Raw genomic sequence first — 22316 nt, forward strand, 5'->3', positions numbered from 1 at the left:
TTAGGACACAAGTCTGCAAATAGAAAGTCAAACATAAAATTTTAAATAATGTAGTGTCTGCATTACATGCAGACTTAAACAGCATTAATACCACCAATCTCTTGTTAGAATATTTAAAGTAATTTGTAGCAATAAAAATTAAAGTGAGAAAGAAATTAACCAGCTTAGCAGTGAGTTCTGTAAGAAGGAATAATATTGCAACAATAATCTCTTCAAGATAAAGTTTAAATATTAATAACAATAGCTACCCCAATGACTATGTATTTCCTCATTAGTACAGTATGAAGGTAGCTGCCAAATTCCAAAACTAGAAGCTTCACATGGGATTTGGCAGGTGAATCTTGACAGAATGTCACATTTAATGCTAATCAATAAACATTTGCTTTCAAATTTAACCATTAAGGACCACTTAAAAGCTCAAGAACTTTGAAATCAACATTACTAGAGGTTTCAATTAATGACACCAAAAAGAATTCTGCAATAAACATTGCCAATGCAGAAGAAGAAAGTCTTCAGATATTTAAATTATTTTCAGGTTCTGAAATCTCAAACAGTAGAGGAAGTAGAGATCAGAGTATTTTACTGATCTGAAAAAAAATCTGACATAATAAAAACATAATCTTCTGCCTTAAGGTCCAAAGTCAATTCATGTCACTGGCAGCTTTCCCTTATGATTTTGGGGATCTTTGGAACAGATCTGAATGAGGCTAAATCCTTCTTTTTCTAACATCATCTATGGAGACCACCACAACACAAAGCTAACTGGACACAGAGGACATTATGTGAGTGTAAATGATGAATATACAACAGTTAAAAAAAAAAAAAAGTTTTAACCTAAATGAAAGTTTGGCGCAATCTTCCTAGAACAGCTCTAAGCAGTTTTACTTCAGGAAAAGAAGGTACCAGCATATGCTGTAAAAATAGGAAAGAACAAAAAATAGGAAGGCAGAAAATAAAAAGAAGAGGTACATGTTTCTGTGAATGTATTTGGGTGAAAGAGGTGGCACTGCACAGCATGTATTTGTTGATTAGGTTATTAGAAGCATATGAAATATTTAGAAGCAATGAATTTAAATGCTATTTCTATATTAGGGCAAATTAAATGTTGAATTTTTGAGACAGTTTAATGAAGTTGTATCTAGTTCTTTGTCATATTCATTTTTCAGAATACTTTTTTCTCATCTCCTTGCAGTCTAGATGTTATGCTGAATGAACACTGTCCTGACCAAAGAAATTAGCTATAAAATTTAGTTATGAATCACAGGTATCAATTACCACTGTGCACAAACCCAGCAGCTAGCTCACTTTTATCATACTGCAAAAATTCCTGCAGTGCCAGGAATGGCATATGTTTATTATCCTAATGATGAACTATTAACAAGATTATTCACATCATCTAATATTTTATGTGAGGTTCCTAACTTAATCAAAATACCCACATAGTCTTCCAAGATTAATTCTCTCATTATTGCAGAAATAATCCAGCTTGGGTACCCTGGACAAGCTGATTTTCACTTCCAACTTGGGAGAGCCAAGACAACACATTCATCTGTTTTGTGTTGGGTGGAGTGACTCCCAGCCACTAGCCCAGATCTGATGTTACATTTATAAATTGAAACACCAGAGTGTGAATGAGGCATACATATCAGCAGCTAGAAGTGAAATTCACTTTGTTGAGCCAGAACAAAGCCTTTAAGAACTTGACTCTGGTTCCAAACAAGTGTTTTATTAACAAGTAACTGATCACAGCATTGTGCTTGTCTTCTGCATATCAAGCTGACTTCTTACTGTTGTGTCAATAAGTATTTTAGAGTCACTGTAAAAGAGATTTTTCATTTGTCCAAAATCAATTTCTTATTATTAAGCAGTGCCTTTTGCAGGCTTACTGGTAAGTGTAGTTAACATCCTTTTACTCTAGGGAAAGATGCTAAATTACTTTTCAATTAGAAGCTATGACTTACTCCTTATACCAATGTCAGGTGAGAGCTCAGAGATCCTGTGCCAGAATTCTTCCTCTCATTTTGCTTGATAAATATGTCTCAATCCTTGTTGAAAATGGCTGACTGAAGAGTCCTTCTCCAATTCTAGTGAGGACTATTGTATGGCTATATTGACAGTGCTAGTGCTGCCTTGCTTATTAAAGGCTCATCCTGAAAAACCCAAGACAGTCTGCACCATACTGGATGTCAACAGAAGCTAAGAGAGACGTATCTTGGAGCAGAAGTTATAGAAATGACCCTCAAACAAGGTCCAAGGTTGGTATTGCATTTGAAAGCATGAGTAACTTCAATCAGTGAAGAAAGTTTGCAGGATTACACAAATAGGGACATGGGATGAAATACCTGGAGCAGCTGATATATAGTCAATGTGATGTTTATGAAATCACTCTTTCATTGTTCAAAGAAAAGCATATGTGCCGAAAAAGCTTCCTGAGCTGGTTTCCAGAACAGACCATTTCACTAGTTACACAAGTGAAGGCTACAGCATATAACAAAGCACACTTTTACACAGTATATGTCACTTCTCCAAAAGGGATGGAAGTACCGTACACTGCATAAGATTGAATCAACTGTAAAATAGTATCTATATACAACTTTGCATTTTCAGAAATCAAATTGTTTAACGAATTCTTCAATAAATATGTATTGTCTCCAAGGTGTTTAAAATGATATCAAAACTTGTCTCTTTGGGGAAGAAGTGTCAAGAGTTCTTAAAAAGAAAACCACAACAGAAAAATAACATTTTTAAAGAAGAAGAATGGGGGACTCTACACTTTACAACCCTAAGCCATGCTGCATCATGTTTTTTGAACTTCTTATTTTCCCCTGCTTCCATGTGCCTTTAATTTTATGTCCCTTACACGTGGTTTTGAATAATCCAAAATATCAGGCCCAGACTATGAGCAAACTTTTCCAGTGCCAAGAGGGAAAGAACTATTCTCTGGTTTCAGCTGAATTCAAAACAAACAAAAACACACACTAAAAATCTATCTTGATTTGTCAAAAAAAACCCAAAATCAACTAAAAAAGGAGAAAAGCAAGATTACTTTGGATCCATAAATGAAGATGTCTGAGCTCTTAAAAAGATTCCTCAAGTTTACTAAGACTTGGATTCAGAGATGAGTCATGTCAGGTTTGATTTTTAAAACAAACTATCAAATATATGGTTCTATAAAATACAGCAATTTTTCCAAAGCAATTTCACCTTAGCTTTGGGGTTGTTCAGCCTGTAGAAGAGAAGGCTCAAGGGAAACCTTATAGCAACATTCCAATACCTAAAGACGGCCTAAAAGAAAGCTGGAGAGGGACTTTTCAGAAGGACATCTAGCAATAGGACAAGTTGGAATGGCTTTAGACAGTAAGAGGATAGGTTTGGATTACATATTAGGAAGAAATTCTTGCATGTGAGGGGGGTGGGACACAGTAACAAGTTTCTCAGAGAAGCTGTGGATGCACCATCCCTGGTAGCATTCAACGAAAGGTTAGATGGGGGCTTGAGCAACCTGCTCTAGTGGAAAGTGTCCCTGACCATGGCTGGGGGCTTGAAGCTAGGTAATCCTTGAGGCACCTTCCAACCCAAATCATTCTATGATCCTGTGAAGTAAAAGTGAAGAAAAGAATGAATACATTTCTGGATGGCACACTAACAAAATTTCCAATGACTCAAGACATTTACATTTAATATCTTCCCCACTGCATAAGTCAACAGAATTATAGAACCACATACATATGTGACACGTGACAATTTGCAAAATAAGATTTTATCTTACTTTCAGTAGATGCACTACACAAATTCAAAGGAGAGTCAACACACGCACATTCAAGAAAAAGCCTGAAACACATTGACTCATTTTAACATATTGTCTTTTTGAGAATGTTATTAGTAGTGAAGACTCAACTGCTGGTGATGATCCTGGAACACAGGATCCACATACGTTATAATATATTGGACAAGGGTGCTACTAGTTAATCAGATGGAGATTCACTAATAAATTAGTTCATGCTGTTGCTTATTGTTTATGATTAAAGTGATTATAGTTGCACTTCTTAAAGATAAATACAAATAAGCTGCATGAACATTGTATATAGTTACAAGGTCCCAGCAAAAATGTTTCTTTTATTCTTAGGTTTCTAATACCCAATAAGCTCAAGTTCAGTATTGTTCTGCAGCTATTGTAAGAGAATATCACATCTTCTGTTCAATTATCGACACTTTTATTGTTTTGTTCACTAAACCAACTTGTCCTGCACATACTTCTTTGGAGTCAGATCCCCAGAAGAAAAAAAAGTCATTCCTGCATTAATGGGACTATCACAGTCTACAAACCTGCAAAAGATTCTGCCTTTCCTATATAAATTAAATCTGCTCGTCCACTCTCCACCATAATAGTCATAGATATTCCTTACCAGACCTATAGTTGCCTTCCATTTAAACTGAAAAAGGGTGAAAGTGACAAATTTTAAATACCTATCCTACACTGACAGCCTTTAGAGCAAATTCTCCGCAGAGCTTTAAGAGGCTACTCAGTAAACTCTTCTGCAAGAAAAAAAAGAAAAAAAAAATTGTTCCCTGTGATGGATTTCCTTCCCCCTCCTCTACTGTAATTCTAGTGGAAGTGAGATGTGAGTAGAGTTTACTCACACCTTTTCTTTCATTAAAATACAATGTTGCATTTCCTACAGAAGAAATGTGTCCTTGGTCTCTTTTCATTTCATGTATATGCCATGGGCACCGCTTTTATTAAAAGTTTAAATAAACAAAACAACCCCAAATATGCAAAATTGCATCATGTTTCCTACTGAAGCAGCCTACTGAAGTAAGCCACTCCTCATTGGAAAGATATAAGTTCAGCTAGAAATAGTTAAAGTTAGGTATTTATTAGCTGGGTGAGTTACCAATTGTGTCTCAATTTTGTGTTAAAATTTACTTCTGCAGAACTGTTAAGATCAGCCATGGTAAAAGCAAAGCCCAAGTACCTTTGGACTTTCTGGGACCATAAACATATCTGAAAACACCATGGATTTTTCGTTTATTGTCCCTTAACTTTGAAGAATGCCTTCTTTGTGATGACAGCATTATGTGCAGAATTCAGGAGAGGAAGTTGGAGTGGGGCATCTTTCTGTGCTTTTTTTCATTGCATCAGGCTACTCCCTCTTTCCTATGGACTCCATCCTTTTGCTCAACACAAGCTGATTTTTACTCACAAGCTGATTTTTAGTAGCTCATTAGCTATTTCAAGAATGAAGGCAATCAGCCAATCATTCAGAGTATTTAATCTCTCCAACAAGCTGTACTATACTACCACAGACATTTCATGTACTAGTGTTTCATAAATCAAACTTCCTGGATATGAAAGCTGTCAGTAAGAACTTTATTTACATCATAACTGTGACAGAGCAGTGCTATATTACATAACTTAAAATATATATTAAAAAATTCATAAAATATAAAGCTTCTTGGTTACCAAAGTTACCATTTTATATTTCTAATTACTTTAGAGACATTATATTACAGGCAAAGATTTCCCACCCAGTTGTCATCTTTACCTTTTTAAAGCCTACACAATGGAAAAGTGTGCTTGCATCTTGCTGCAATTTTTGCTGGAATTTACTAATTTTCTTTAGCTTACCCATCCAATTGGGGTAATCCAACTATCGGATAAACCAAAATAATTGATAATGCTTTACACCAGAAATTCTCTTGAATACTCTCTTCTTTTTATATCCACTGATTCCCAGTTGACTACTGTAGATGATGTTAAGTGTCACTAGTTCACTTACTGAAATTCAGTATACGCTTGGGGATCTGTGGCCCTAATACTTCCAGTACTTGCTTTCAGCCCCAGTGGAAATTAACTGTTCTTTGGCTGTTCCTCAAACTTCCCCCATTGGCAAGTGTTCCTTCCTATATGTTCTTATCTGTTTCTTGTCTGTTATACTGATAAATATTCATCTCAAAACTCTGCATTAGCACTGATTTTATATTACTAATTTTAAATCTCTCTTTTGTTATTTTAAGAAATACTTGGACTTTAAAATACTGTTGCATTTAGCAAATACTTTGGACACCTTACCTAATCATTGCATCATTACTTTTTGAGATCTGCAGAGGGTAGCAACATGCAAAAAAATACAGAAGCATCCCGTTCTCTTCTTTCATCCTCTCCCCTCTGCAGTTTAGTTTATTTCCTATAATGGGCGTAATCAGCAGAGATTCGATACTTCAGATATTCTGACTGCCCTTCCACTGCTGGTACTACAAGCATATTTCCTCATTTCTCGTTCTGTGGCAATACCAAACACTACCAGAGAGAAACATAGTCGAGTTTCATTTCAGTGAGGGCCCACATTGAGCTATTCTGCTCCATGATTCTCCTTCCATATTTACACATGGCCATGATTATTAAAATCTTAGCAAAATCTCTGCAAATCCAGACACCTGGCACAGGATCCACAATATTGGCTGTGAAATTGCATTTCTAGACTTACAAACTTTTTTACAATGAGGGAGCTAAAATACTGGACCAGGTTTCCTAGTGAGGTGACAGATGTCACATCCTGGAAACATTCAAGGTCAGACTGGAGGGGGCTCTGAGCTACCTGACCTAGTTGAAGATGTCCCTGCTCATTGCAGAGCGGTTGGATTAGATGACATTTTTAAGTGTCCTCCAACCCAAAATATTTTATGGTTCTAAGAAGCTCACCTTCTGTCTTCTTCTGTGAAGGTTCCTCACGCAGCTACCTTTTCCATTAAGAAGTTGTTGTACATAATTGATTCTTCCTTTAAGTTTTGCCCACATTGTCCCAGCCTTTTTTCCCATCAGCAAGAAAGAAATGGTCAACATGGACTTTTTCAATTCTACAGTCCAGTAGTTCAGCAATAAAACCATTGTCATCATGTTGATGAGATTTCAGATAAGGGAGCCAGCATGTGAAAGTAGAAGTGGAAGAAAAGATGTACAACAGTGAGTAGGAAGAAATGTAAATATTTATATTAGCACAATAATTATTTTTATTTCTTGCTTCCCACCAACTCTAGCATTAAAAAAAAAAAAAAAAAAAAAGGAAAAAAAATCTAAAACCTCCCAAGCCTTTTCATTTGAAAAAGTTGCCAAGCAAAGAGCAGACCTCATTTGGTTCCATTTTGAGAAGTTGTATTTAACCCTGCCCCCAGGTTGCCTCAGGCTTGGCCATGCTGTTTCTCGGATGGCTTCTTTGAGGCCCTTCACACCCACACATGGATTCTGAGTCACTGTCAGCACACAATTCATCCATTTGCCCCAAAACACTGAGGTCTTCCCCACCACCATCCCTGCCTCTGCAAAAGAGACACTGGTGGCCTGATAGTTCTCATAGCTCTGCTCTGGAATCCAGCCATCTTTCTTGCTTGTGTGACACTTACTGGTTATCCAAGTCTTTGAGCCGCTGCATAAAAATGGCTCAGAATGGACACGTTTTTCTGGTCTTAATATTAAGGCAGGCATTTTTACATACTTGGCTGTTTAGATGGCTAGGTTTCTATCATGTCTTAGCTTTTCAAATACTGACAAACATATTCCATCAAAGCCTTCCTTGACTTCCAGATAGCATTGGGCAGCTAATAGGTAAGAATAGAAGAAAGACGAGACTAACATCACGAGTGAGAATCATTCAGGTTACAACTCTGTCTAGGTGAATGGAGACACACATTCTGGAGATGGAAAACTAGAAAAAAAAAAAAAAGAAGAAAAAGAAATCTATTACTCTCCAAATCTGGCACTTCTGTCTCTGAAACTATGATGTAATACCAAAAGTTGAATTAAAAGACACAGCACTCAGAAGAAAATATAAACTATTTCCATTACTACATACCCCACAAGATACATAAGCATTTACATTTGAATAATAATGTTAATATTAGGACAACTATAGCATAATCAGTTGTGCTTCATTGCACAATTTTATTGTAGCTGCAGCAGTATTTCTTTTTGATACAACTACAGAGACTCTTAGCACTTTGAAGCAACAAAACAATTTTTCAGTTTATGTGCAAAAACCATTTTTTAATTCCTTGTTGGCCATGCTATTGCAAATATTAAATCTCAAACCAGTCATGTACAGTAAAAGATCTGAGCAAGACAATTAAAAAACCCATTTTAAACATATGTCCATAGAACAGTATTCAATAATTCAATTTTTTTAACAACTCAAGGTTAATAAGTGGGCACTGTTGAACAGACCAAACTTCCCTAGAAACACACTTCACACTAACATATATTCGATCATAAAATGCCCTGAATTGGAAGGGATGCACAAGGATCATTGAAGTTAAACTCCTAAGGTCAATCATGCTTATGAAAGTGAATTTATTAGCAGTATCACAAATACTTTCATACTCATTTTGTCCTTCAGTAAAGCAATATGACAATTCTCAGAGATATTCTGGCTCCCGTATAGTCCACAGAGAAGGTTGGTTGGGGTTTACTTTTGTTTTTTGTTGGTTTGGGGGGTTTTTTTGGCCTTTTTTTTTCTCTTTGTTTGAGTCTAGATGCACCTAAAAAACCAACAAACCAAAGCCAAACACAAACATAAATTTTTCCCTACCACCCTCAACATTGATCTTCCCTTTGTAACTCCTTTCCTATTGAATAAACACAAGATTAGTTTATTAAGCTAAAACTAGCCTCTGTGACTACTTTGCAGTTTTTTGTATTTCTTAAATGTTGTATTTTGAAGTTCCTTATATACAAAACCATGTGAAATTTTCAGGAATAATTTTCAAAAATTGACTTATAATGAACAAATATAAAAATAGCACAGATGTAGATTTTCAAAAGGTGCAGATACCTCCTTGACTGTTTTCAGTTGCCTTAGAAAAAATGCCTTTTTGGATAAATTTTATCTGAGAAGAATATTTTTTGTCCCCTATTATTTACCGATTGTATCAACATCAGAAGTTCTACGCTGGTGAAAATTATTATATAGGGTGCAAATAAAACCCACATGTTGTTACAATGGACTTCTTGGAAAGAGCAAATTTTAAGAAATAGAATTGGCAAAAGTAGCATTTTGTGCTCTTTGGTGAATATACTTTCCCAAATTTAACTTGAACTTGAGCCACCATTCTGGATATACTGACTGATGGTGTACAAATAGAAACAGGACACGTGTGCTGCAGAAAGGAGGCCTTCTGTCTTTAATCTTGCATTAGTAGGAGCTGCTGTGATGCAGTTGCCACTGAGAAGTCTCAGTTCAAAAGCAGGGAAGAGGCAGGGGACTGGAAGAAAAGCACTTTGTGAATATCTCTCCTGCCAGGACCAATCATCCATCCTTTATTTTATAGAACATGTCATACGGTGATGAGAAGAGTATGTCCTGTGTCAAATCAATGAAGCAAGGACTTTGTCCTGTGCTTCAGCAACCATCATGAAAGATTAATGTGCACAGCACGTTCCCACACTTCAGTACAATTATATTCCCTGGGAGCAGATTCTTGATTGCCTCAACTCCAGGCAGCGCAGACAGGGGGCACCTCCAGGCAAGCTAGGGACAGCTGGGATGCTGTAGCTCCAAACAGAGTTCAAAACAAGGCTTACTGACTATCCCACCTTCACACAGAATTCTACAATGTCTCAACAGGTTTATTCTTTGAGAAATTGTAGTATTAGTTAGGCCTTCAAAACCGAATTAAATAGCTATTATTGTAAACATTCCTAATTGTTCTTGCTACATTTGTCTACAAAGTATTCATTAGTGGTGAAGGTGTGGTACAGGTATCAATTCACAATTATGTCATCTTCAGCCACTTACTATGACAGTTGGATGTATTTTTTTTTAATAAAATTGATTTACTAGATAATTGCACATTACCTTTTCCATCAAGTATGTGACGTGCAAATTCAGAGGTTGATAGCACATAAAATTGGTATTTCATTGTTTTTGAAGGGGACAGAAGACACAGTTTTCTAGTCTGGACTTAGAATCAGTGCTTGAAAAAATACAAAGAAACTTTGAACGCTTCTACTTACCTTCTCTGTTTCTTTATATATTAGTTTTCAAATCCAAAGAAAACTGCAGTATTTTAAATTTTGTTTCAGTGGTGAAATCTAATAAGCTATTTTCCTCCCAATGCTTCATTAACCACTGGAATTTAAAGGGCAGAAAGTTATAAAATCTTAATTTAGGTGTCAAAAATAGTCTTGGGCAGAAAAATGATGGTTCACATAGGCAACTTGGAGAGAACACTGCAAAATAAAACAGTATATCTATAATCTGTTTGCATTCTACTGTCTATCAGATGTGGTTTGGGTTGTCTGTATACTCACCATATCCATTTGTAATGAGCTGCCCTTTACTGACAGCTAATGACTGCTGCTAGAGCAGTAAAGTGTCACTGTACAAAGCCTGCTCCTAAACTATACTACTGTATATTTTCTGATGATGTTAATGTATTTATATATTAGCATGATATATAGTTTGCATATTTACAATACATATTTACAATACCATAATAATAATAATAATATCATACAATACAATAACAGTAATACCATACTCGAGGTTAGCATTATATACAGTTTGTAGTTTTTCTCCCGTAATCTTCACATCCAGGGTAAACCTGATCCTCATTAATATGAGCTATCTGCCTCCTTGATTTCTCCAACTGCTCTGCTACTGTCAACTTTGGATTGCTTTTCTAGCACTACAGGGAAAGATAAGATGCCAATGCTTTTATAAAACTTACTCAAAGTATTTGAGGAGTAAGAAATAAAAAGGTATACAATGTGTGTTAACAACTGATTGTTGATTCTGAAAATTTAATGAGGCAAGTGTGAGATTGCTTATTAAATCTTTCAGGGAAATTGACCAAATCTCTGGATTTTTTGGACCATGTTATTTAAAATGTTCATCTACCTTCTATGCTTGGTTGAATTATTCTGTACTTCGTTCCATTTCTTTTGTCATCTTTCCTTAAAATGCATTACTTTGCCACACTGTAATCCTATGTGAAGACTCTAAATGCTTGCTAAAATAGCTGACTAGCAAAGATGGGACCCTTCAGGTAAGTCTCCAGTTTGTCTCTGACCTTCCAAAGAGAAACACCAACAAAACCTAGGTGAGAATAATTCTGTTTCATGACTTCAAAACCACCAAAGCCCATTACTTCAGTGAAATATGTTCATCTGTTATTGTAGCATGCCAGGGTTAATTCTGGTGAGGGCCCATTTCAGAAACAATAAGTGGAATGGAAATTTGGGTTCTTTTCATTGAATGTACATGAGATGCTGTGCATAATTGGAGAACCAAACAAAACAGCTGGGGCTGAATCCTTCCGTGTATTTACAACTTTAATTAGAGGTGGTATTCCAAAAGATCTTCACTTTAATGTTCGAATTATCACTAATAAAGGAAGACAACAGTGTAATGCAAACTGTTCATTTACAGAAACTTCCAGTCAGGTTAGAGTGGAACTTGCATTAATTAGCATTTTCATCAAAAAAGAATGTTGGATCCTGTCTGTATACAAATCTGTGTTCACCATCACTCCTTCCAGGAATAAGACTCTCACTTCTGGAGATACTCCCACAAGTGGAAACCAAACCAGCTGTTTTGCAGACAGAGATACAACACTGTTTATGCATGTAGCCATCATCAGGTCAGCATTTATATGCTATATACGTGAGTTCTACTACCCCTCCAAAGCATATGCAATTATAGTTCTCTTGACTGGGACACATAAAGCAAAGATATTGTTGCTCAGTACCACAAACTCCAGATGGTTGTTATTGAAGGGCTTCTGCTTAGTTCATAAATGATGACAAAATAATAAGGCCGCACCATGCTTTGAATATTTTTTTTGTTCTGAAAGATTCTCAGGGCACAGCTCCTCTTCTACATATAAGTAAGAACTACCTACCAAAACTCGTATGAAAAAATCAACAAGAGAATATTCTAGAAATGACAGAAAGCCATCAGCATATAATCTAGGAGTTCAACTACTGCTAGCAGTTCATCCAAGGCAAACTGATGAGTGCTCACACTACTACTCTCTTGCTCTGAGGGCACTTACACAACAGCTGCTTTGTTGTCTCCCTCTGTCTCCCTCATTACTTGTGGTTGTGCCTCTGAATACACCCAAGTTTGACTGCTGCATGCCTATTGATAAGCAGATCCAGGCTCATTTAAGTCCACATTTAAGTGGACTTACATTTAAATACAACTTTAAATAAAAATTTTTTAAAAAGTCTCTTCACCTCCTAATTCCTCAATGGAGTCAAAACAGTACCAAAGACAGAGCAGAACAGATCTCCACAGCCACAGAAAGCCAGAGGGGAAATTACAGACACAGGGTCACCACCTACCTTTAACTTCCTTCCTGAAAAGGCTTGAGTGCAAATCAGACAGAACAAGTAAAACTGTTATTTTATGACACTCTTCTGGAACCAGTCACCTGCAAAAGAGGTTTCTAAGTTATAACTTTCAACTACCAGAACCATGTGCTTGCCTACAAACTCTGAGTAAAACAGAAGAGGGCTGAAGATTACCCAGTACTGCAGCCCTTGTGATTAGATGGGTCTGCTACAGGTGACCCACGGGTTCCAGGTCCTTTCTGTCACCTCACCTTCCTGAGTGAGCAGTTCCTCCTTTAATTTCTGTTAACCTCTTTATCAAAAGGAAACCTTTTCTATTTAGTGCTGTAGCATGGCTGCAATCTTAATCTTCCTGGAAAAACTAGCTATTCCATTCCTGCAGCAGCTACCGAATACTTATTTTTACACCTCCTGGCACTGCTTCCTGGCAGGAACTGCTGACTTTAGCAATATAATCTGAAGCCAGAAGTGGGGTCGGAAAAGAGCAGAAATCTAGTGTCTCCAGTTGTGATGCTAATTAGAAAACAGAAAGAATTGTCTTTCTTTGTAGGCCACGCCATATTTTAGACTCAAATGTAGCAAGCTGATGGATGTGAGCAGATCCCCCTGTGACTTCCCAGAACTATAGGAAAAAAAAGGAAACAACTGTGCAGAACAGTTTGAGTAATTAGGGGCCTTAATTAGAAAGTGGAACTATGCTTCTGGCATCCATAAAATTTTGCCTGGTTTCCAGTAGGAAATGTGTCTTCTAGTTTTTCCTCCAAGTAGTCTTCCAACAAAGCTTTCTGCTTTTGAATATGACTATTAAATTAAATTGCTGTGTATTTAAGACTTAAAGCTTATTTCAATACATTATTTAAGTATGTGTTAATTCTAATCACATGGCTTGTCTCGTTTGAAAATGCATTAATGGCATATTTCACCTGGTCACAGTTAAATTCTCTTTAAGTGCTTACCTTAAACCTTCAGGTCAGGCATAAGATGAGACCCAATCCTTATGTCTTCTCATCATATTTTTGTTTCATTTTCTCTCTTTACCTCAGAAAAAAAAATACAGTAGCAGTAGCTCATTGGCTGTCAAAAAATTCCTATTCCCGTTTCTTTTTAGATCCTTTTTATTCCTATTTCCCTCTGATTATTTGCATGCCCTTTTTTAAAATTCTTTTAAAAATTATTTTTCATTCAAAACATAGCAATGAGTTATAAATACACATTTTAAAATAATTGTCTGGGTAGGTAGGGTATTTACAAACTCTTGTGACATAATAACATACCCCCTTAAGGTCAATATAAGACATTTACTAAAGGAAATGGATATGTGCTAAGCTCTTGCTGTGCATTTGCCTATGTTCTGATTTTTTAATGTCTGAAAAGCAGGAGAAAATAAAACAAGCACTCTGAGACAACCTCCTGATCTACTGAAACTGCTGTGTATTTGTTGTGATACTCCAGTGATAGAAATGTCCAGAGTCCTTTCATTAATTGAGATAATTGTAAAAATATCCTGTTTGCTTCTTTCTTGAATTTGAGCAGTGACATCTATCATTGAAAAAAGTTTGCTGGTTGTACATAAGGAAGCTATCTGAAAATTAAGCTAGTAAATATTTTATGCTGTAGCTTCGAGTGCCTTTCAAATTCTCAGACAAGCACAAAATCAAAGTAACAACCTATCCAAATGGGAGCAAAATATGTTTTTAAGCATTGCTCATACTTTCAGAAAGAGCATTGCTCAAGGCTGTTTCTGAATCTATGTTCACACACATACACACACACCTCTACCACGGGTCATGCAAGAACTCCAACTGGATGGAGTTAAAGCAGCTTAAATTAATCTGGCTAAGAAAACTTCTGCGAATAACTAGTGGCTTTAATGATGCTTTATTTTAAGGTGAGCACTGCCAATACATCTGTGGGATAAGAAAAAAATCCCTTCATGAATACTTTCTCTTACTTTAGAAAACTATTAAATGTGAAATCTTTCACTGAATCAGAAAAACGATAAGACTCATGTAATTGCTAAAAGGATTGTCACCTAAAGCTACTTTAAAAGAGCTGGATGAAATTAAAACAGAATAAGGTACCGTTTCCTATAACCTAAAGTCTCCTTTGAAAAATCTGGAGTATTTCTTTTTCAAATTGTGTTTAGGCCTAAATCCTGATTTTCTGTCTTCTATGTTGCTGAGAATAAAAGATGGAAAAAAGATAAAATAGTGACTTTAAGAACCTGCAGATAATGTTAACTCAAGAGTTTCAGTATCTGAAGTGTCCTATTTTTAACTAATGGTGTTCATGGAAAAGAAAAAAAAGATAGAAAATAACTGTCCATAGCAACCGATGTTAATTAAACAGAGTGACTATAGTACTCTGTCAAAAGCTTTTATATTTAAAAAGAGTTTGATAATTTACTGTAGACTGGAAGTCAATACCACAACCAAAAAAATCTTTTTCTTCATCTCTACATGAAAATTGGCTTCTCAAGAAAAACTATGTTTCTCAATACTATAATTTCTCAATACAATGTAAAGTGAAGCAAAAAAACCAGATCATACTAAAACTCGGCCTATGATATATATACATATACTTTATGTATTGCATCAGAATAGTCATTATCTTTCCTTCTATTGGAACATTTATGTTTTGAAATATGCCCAGTAAGTTTAGAAACACTTTCCCCCTAATACATTATTGACACACCAGTACTGGTAATTAGTTAGTGATAGGATTTGTGTTGGAAATAAGACAAATAAAAAACCTCTAATGTAGTAACAAACTGGGATGCAGAGTCTAAGAAATGAATACTTAATAGTAGTTATATTGCAGTGGGAAAGGAAGAATTTATTTTGAGGCTACAATGTTTGCTTGCAACTCTTCTCTATCGCCATCTAGCATGTTGACAAGTAAAAGCAACTTTTTGCATTTTGTCACCGCATCACCACTAAGGCTTAGTCCATAGATAGTGGACCACACAGAAGTAACATTCTTTGCAATCTTCCAAGAGTGCAAATTACCCTGAAGCTGCTAGGAAGAGCAACCAGTGTGTATTTTGCACCTTCCCAAGCCAGCAGAGATACTGAGTTGTGAAGCAGGAACCTTTACTCTGTCTTATATGAAGTGTTTTATATAAATGATAAAACAGAGGCACATGGGAAGCAAACCCTTGGTGTTCTCCTTCAAGTTCATATTAATGAAAACTAATGATTGAAGTATAGCTTGAAACTTCCACCACTTAAATGTTACTATGTCAGCTGATCCAGAGAGTTTTTTGTTCTGCCACTAGGGCAAAGCCTGGTAAGACTTAGCTCGACTGCCTTTTGTCACAGGGCACAACAAGTGCCATTACCCTCAATTTCCCCTGAGCTAAGAATGCAGCTACTGTGGCCCAGTTGATGCATGGTAACTAACTGAAAGCAGCAGCTTGAATATGAACTTGACCTATCAGAATTTCCTTTTAATGCCCTTCTTCACAGTTATTGCTCTGGGATTATTTTAGTTTTCTGCAGGGGAGAAGAAGAGTTGTGCCATTTTCTTGTTTCTATTTTCACAGTAATAAAAATGCACAGCTATTCTGTACAGCAGCTGTGACATATGTGCCACGCTATTTTAACTAGCAGCAGAAGGACTGTTACTTTAGAGGGGAGAATATGTTCACACTGTGCACTGGATTCAGAAGAAATGCAGCACAGGACTCTTGGGTCTGCAGGCTTAGAGAGGATACGTCCCAGATTTTCTTATCCAGACAAAATAGCAGGCAGTGCTGGGGAAGTGCCTTGTGCAGGGCTCTAGTGAGGGCAGCCCTCAGGCTCTGCTTTCTCCTACCTCCTTTCTCCAACCTCAGCTCCACGTGTGATTCTTCACCACAAAGAAGAGGTAGGTCAGCCTGCAGAACTCGGATGCCCACTCTGTCTGCCCTGTCAGAACAGCAAAATTTATGAGCCCTGAAGGCTGTTCTGTAAAAGGTCATGGCTGTCTGATGTGGAGCCAGACCATTCTGCACACCTGTGCCTGCCGTTTGCATTGTGGTATTTTTCTCACTAATGCATAAGACAGAGGGGATAGCTACATAGCTTGGATGGAAAGGAATTTCATGTGACATGTCAAAACAACCCAAAGGGTTGTGGCCATCACTGGAAAAGGTGGAGGAACTTAGAAATCAAAGAAGTCTGTTGTAGGGGAAAATACCACACAACTTCAGTGCATGGTCACCATCCATTATGAGGACCATTAATGTAAAAATTTTCAGTAGATCTCAGGTACTTTAGCTTTGAAAGTGCTCATCTCACCTTAAAAAACAGAGATTATATGTCATTTCCTTCAATGACACAATGATTTGTTTGTCTTCAGTATTATTCTTCAGGCACTGTTGTCTTTCCTTATCATATTCAATTTTCAATAAAAAAAGAGAAAAATAATGTTGGATGGCTGATATGGCTAGAAGTTATTATTTTCTGAAAATGAAAGGTAATTTAATTTTAAAACTCATTGTGGCATTTACCCCAAAGCTATTGAAATGTGTGGAAGGGGGGAGGGGGTAAAATTATATTTGTAGCTTTATAGTTCCATTATTATAAGTTTCAAGAAAAATAAATAAACTTTAACAGCTTTTTACTATGGAAACAGGACATTTAGTCTCTGTGGGTATCCTGCATTTTAAATTTGACTTTTTTTTTTTTTTTTAATGGGCCTGTGGGGGAAAATGATCAGGATGAAAAGATAAGTCTGGAACTTTAGAATCATTTTAACAGCAGTTGCCTAACTTTTGAAGCCTCCATGAAACACAGCCTATTGAGGCTCTAGCGTTGCTGGCTAAAATGAAAAGAATTACAGATAAACAACTAAGATAACTGTAACCCTGCAGAAAATGTGATGATAATGTTATTAATAGAATATAAAGAGCAAGGAGAAAAAAAAGTCTAAGTTTTATTAAAGATTTGGAGAACACTTTACACTTTTCTAAAATTTATGATTGATGGAGGAGCTTTAGGTAAAACTTCTTTGTCCATGAAAGAAAAACACTAGGCATATCCTAAGGCTTTTGAACTAAGAGAAGGGTAAAAAGTGCTATAGCAATGGAAAAGCTTTCATGCAGTGTAACTGCAAGCCCATGATACATGAGACAGTCAATGAAGTTAGCCCTTCAGCAAGGCAAGGGCAATCCAGGGCATTATTTCCCTTCTCCTGGTAAACTTTAGACTGCGTGGCAGAAGCCACAAGCTTTGTCTGTCACAGTTTTGAAGTGAAAACCATGTTTCTTCTGCAAGTCAAAGTATCTTCAAGCTGGGGCTTTGAGAAAAAAAGTCTTAAATGTTGCAAACATTAATATGAAAAAGATAAACACAGAAACCATCAGAAGCATGTCAAGTTTCATTAAAACTGAGCAACTCCAAATGTTCTTCTATCATAGGCAAATTGTCCAGTTGAATTTTTTTTCAAACAATATATATCTGCCTGTAAAAATTCTCAGTATAGCTGCAGAAATATGTAAGTATTCTTTAATTTCTTCACTTTTGTTTTTCTTTATATACTACCAAGAAGCAAAAATAATCAGAGAATCATAGAATGAGAGGACAGCTCAGGTTGAAAGGGTCCTCCAGACATCATCTGGTCCAGAGATCACCTAGTTCCTTTAATGGGAAAGAGAACCTAGGTGAAGTTACCTGGCACTCTGTCCAATCACATTGTGAATACCTCCAGTGGTGGGGGCTCCAAATATCTCATACTGAGATGAAACCTCCCAGTGAATCTTGTGCCTGTTGCCACTTCTCTTCTCTGTGTGGCTCCTTGTGAAGAAAGAGCCTCCATCCTCCTCGTAGCAACCCTTTAATTACAGCAATACTATGGTGAAGTCCCCCCCAAGCCTTCTCTTCTCCAGAGACAAAAGGCTGTAATGCACAGGATGCACATGTTACTTTTACACATGGTGTGAACGTTACTCAAATGCACAGTATTTAAAGATGGGGGAAAAAAAAGAATAATTTTCTGCAGCAGTTGGCTACAGCTAGAGACTAAATAGTAAATAATAAGTACGAATTCATATCTGGGTGTTTTAGGCCGTTCCTTCTCCATCTCCCCTCTCCAACCCAGCCAGGCTGACTGCACAGCACTCTACACCAGTCAACCACTGGCTGTCAGACCCCTCTTCTCCCTTTTGCAGGACAAACACATCCTGTCCTTTGCACCAGCTCTGAAATTAGTTTTTTTTCAAGGCAGACCTTGCCAGCATCGAAAACTGTCTCAAAAATTATTTTTTCTGGTTAGTTTGATGGATTACAACACTGATTCAGCTCAAAGTGTGGAGGGAGGCCCCCAGATTCATCATAAACCAGGAACCATTGAACCAGCCGCCAGGTTTGTTTGTGCTGCTATGGGACTCCCATGTAATGGTCTGCCCCAAAGTGCACTTTCTGCTACCCACTCTCAAAAAAATTATTGGTATAAGGACAGAATCCCTAACCTCTGTAATTTGTGCCATTGTGAATTCATTGCAAGTTTGTGTATTTGTTTCCTGACATTCTTATTTCTTTTTCCTCTGTGTTCAAGTACAGAGGTTAATTTGGTAACACAAACCGTGCTGAAGAATCACTGCAAAACTATAACAGGGAACTGCTGGCTCTCCAAATATGTTGATGATAACAAATTTTAATTGCTTCAGAGTGCCAAACATGTTTCAGCAGTGTTCCGGTTTGGCCAAATTTAGAAATATATACTCTGACAAGCAGTTTTCTTTAGACCATTGTTACACATCCAGTTTTCAAATAATAATTGTAAAACTAAGGAGAGTAAGCACTCATACTGTCGTTTCTGAAATAACAAATGGAGATATGTTTTTGAGAACAAATATTCTGGGAGTTTTGAATAATATTATACTGTCTTGAAGTCAACAGGAAGAGCACTAGGACTTTGTATCTGACATTTAATTTAAAAAATAACCTGTGCCTTAAAGGAAAAAGAAAGAGAAAGGCTGTGCCTAAATGCGTAAGTAATGACTCAGACACTTCCAATTTCTTTTCATTGACTACAGTATTAGTACCTGGTGAAGATACATTTTTTTTTCCTCATTGTGATTATGTGTCTATAAAAGCTGAAACACAAGAAGTTTTAAAATTACATTAAGAATGCATTTCTCCTTTTCTATTCAAAATTTATTGGTATAATTGAAGTATTACTTTTAACATAAAAATGAAAGCCTCTAGCACACAACAGAGGTGCCTGGGCTAGATCAGATACTGGAGGAAAGGTTACTCACAACAATAAAGAGCTCAGGGTGAGCTGCATAGCCTTGTTCCTGGGGTTAAATACAGTGATCTTCACAGGCCTGAATAACGGAGTCCTATCTTTACACAGTCTGCCCAAAGTCAGAAAGGGCTGAGGCAGCTACTGCGGGAACTGAGCTGATGCTTTACTGCTTCACACTACTTAGCTGGTCTAACAGGGATTTCACTGTCCCTTGCTCAGATCATCAAGAATGAACCTGAGCTTCCCATGTCTAGTGCAGATCCCCACTTTGAGCAGCAGTCACACTCAATGGCCATACTATGAAACTGGAACGAAAAAAACATAACAGCTTCACTCAAAGTCAATGTAATCTTGGTGGTTTATATGAGCTCATCATCTCTTGATGATTCCTTTTTGTACCAATGCTGCCCCCTTTTAAGTACTTTCTTCATAAATAGTGAATTGCTGCTGAATTATTTTGCGGATTAAAAAAATCACCCTTTGTCTAGAACCTATGGTTCCACCACTAGTTAAAGACAAGATTCTTTATTTCTCCTCCTGGTCACCCCTTCCTTTAGAAAAAAAACAAAACAAAACAAAACAAACCACATAAACTAAACTGACACCATACAGCATTTTAATAATGGAATAAAGTTCACAAGGGAGGAAAAATAAAGCAGAATACAGATCATAGAATGAAGATTAAGTATTAATTGACAGAGTGAGAAAGATTGTTACTCCAGAAATTGTTCTGGGTCTCCTTCTGGAGCCCTAGACTGCAACTTCTTTAAGGCAAAATGTTTGCCATTGCACAAGAAAATGGATTTTTCTGTTTTTCTGCAGAAAGAGTTACTATCCTTTTCTAGCTTTCCTACCCATCCAAGGGCTAAACAGAGATCACATTTCTACAGGGCACTTTGTGCAAACAACTCTGTGTAGCACATTGTCTTAAAAGATGGACATTTGGGCTTCACTGGGAAACTTGTTGGTTCCATTCAGAAAAGCAACAACTGACAGACTCGCACAATAATAGTATTTTTGCTGCTGACTCCAATTGAAATCAGAGTATCCAGGGCAGAGTAATAAAAAATGTTTTTCTCTCAGTTATCTAAAATGTTTTGTTTCAAGTCTGGACTGAATTTTATGTTTAGAGTTTGGACTTGTTCAATCAGCACTGGTTCTTCTGGCTGTAATCCCTTTGATTCCTATGTGTACAGGACACACAGACAAATCCCAGAAAGGTCGCTAAGAGACAAATTGGCAAAGAGAAAGTTGTTTAGCCTCTTCTCATAAAAAGGATTTTGTTTTTCTTGTCCTTGCATCTTACAGCAATTTTTTAATACAACATTCACATGTTGTCTTCCTGTGCTATTGTCATCCAGTATTCATAAAGCTGCATATCTTCCCACTGTGTTCATTTTACAATGAAAATTGTAGTTAAAATAAATCAATACCATATTTTAGGCAAATTCTTCTCCCTGGATGAGCCAGAATGTCCCACTTAGTGTAAGAGCTAATTGACTACTAACAATGGATTAGGAATTACGAGTGAAATCAGTTTTAAAATTACATAAATTAGAAAAAGTAATATACTCCCAATGCACAAGTCTCTCACAGCTCTATTTTCCATAGCTCCTAATACAAACAAACAAAAATATATTTGACTTATCAGGCATTTAGGGACAGAAATATATTGGAAGACATCAGGTAAGTTATTAAATCTATTTTTCTCCTAAACAAGGTACCAGATTTTTTTTTTTTTTTTAATTCCTGTGACATAAACACTGCTAGCTTCTCTTCATTTATTTTTAAATCCAGAGAAAACATCAGAAACATAGGTAATTAGGCCAGAAGGTAGAATTAGTTTTAAGAGAAAAGCATTGTAAAAATCAGTAATTAACAAATTTAAAAGAGGAACTTTACGTAACAGTTCTTTTAATAGGTTAGGAATACTTTTGTGTAGTTTTATACGTAGGTGGCAAAAATGCTACAGGAAACTCATAAACCAGTTTTATGCACAGTTTACTAATGCACTCTCTTTATGCAAGTATTGGATATTGGCTTAGCACATCTGTGACAGTTCTTCAGACTTAAGCTACAGTGATGTTTTATATGAACAAACCCAAAGTTATCCAATACTTAAATTCTGTGAAAATTGGTCAGAGGAGAGAAAATTTCTATTTGCTCATGTTGTTAAAGACATCAGTTTAACATCAGTTAAAAACTGGCTAACAAAACACTAAGTAATTTCATTGTGGATTTTATTGTATTACGTAGTATTCCAGTGTATGTAAACTTTTCTGTGTAAAAGTATAGCACATAATTCTGCAGGAAAGATACTTTTTTTTTTTTAAATAATCTATATATATTTCTCCATTTGTCTACTGCCATTCCAGGAAGAAATTCCTGTATTTGTGAATGTTGAAGTCAGTAGTGAAGGTCCCCCTTTTGTTCCTCCAACAATTGCTGACCTATTCGCACATGAGTGAAAATGTACACAGCTTTTCTTCCATCTCCTCGGGAAAAACCACATGCCTTCAGCTTTATTTAATAATTATTTAAGACTGTTGATAGAGGAACAAATACTGAAACTGGGAATGGCCACCCCCACAGAAAAAAAGTCTGTTTTTTTCCTCTCTTCCCTTGCTATACACTGCATACACTTGTGTATTTTTCTTTACTATGGCATACCAAATGAAAATAAATTGCTTGCCTAGAAGTGTCAGTATGATTTCTTGGTCACCAGCCACATATG

The 22316-nt window shown here is 36.5% G+C and overlaps 1 long non-coding RNA gene across 1 annotated transcript; it reads right to left on the bottom strand.

The window, feature by feature from the left end:
- Positions 1-5350: 5350 nt before the first annotated feature.
- On the bottom strand, positions 5351-13479 carry LOC108447869. The gene is made up of 5 exons (XR_001863570.1): positions 13306-13479; positions 12341-12429; positions 10007-10121; positions 7632-7703; positions 5351-6858 (listed from the first exon to the last, which is right to left on the bottom strand). It is a non-coding gene; the product is annotated as an uncharacterized LOC108447869 (long non-coding RNA).
- Positions 13480-22316: the final 8837 nt, after the last annotated feature.

This window comes from Corvus brachyrhynchos, unplaced genomic scaffold (assembly GCF_000691975.1).
Source record: "Corvus brachyrhynchos isolate BGI_N302 unplaced genomic scaffold, ASM69197v1 scaffold7, whole genome shotgun sequence".
NCBI classification, from domain to species: domain Eukaryota; kingdom Metazoa; phylum Chordata; class Aves; order Passeriformes; family Corvidae; genus Corvus; species Corvus brachyrhynchos.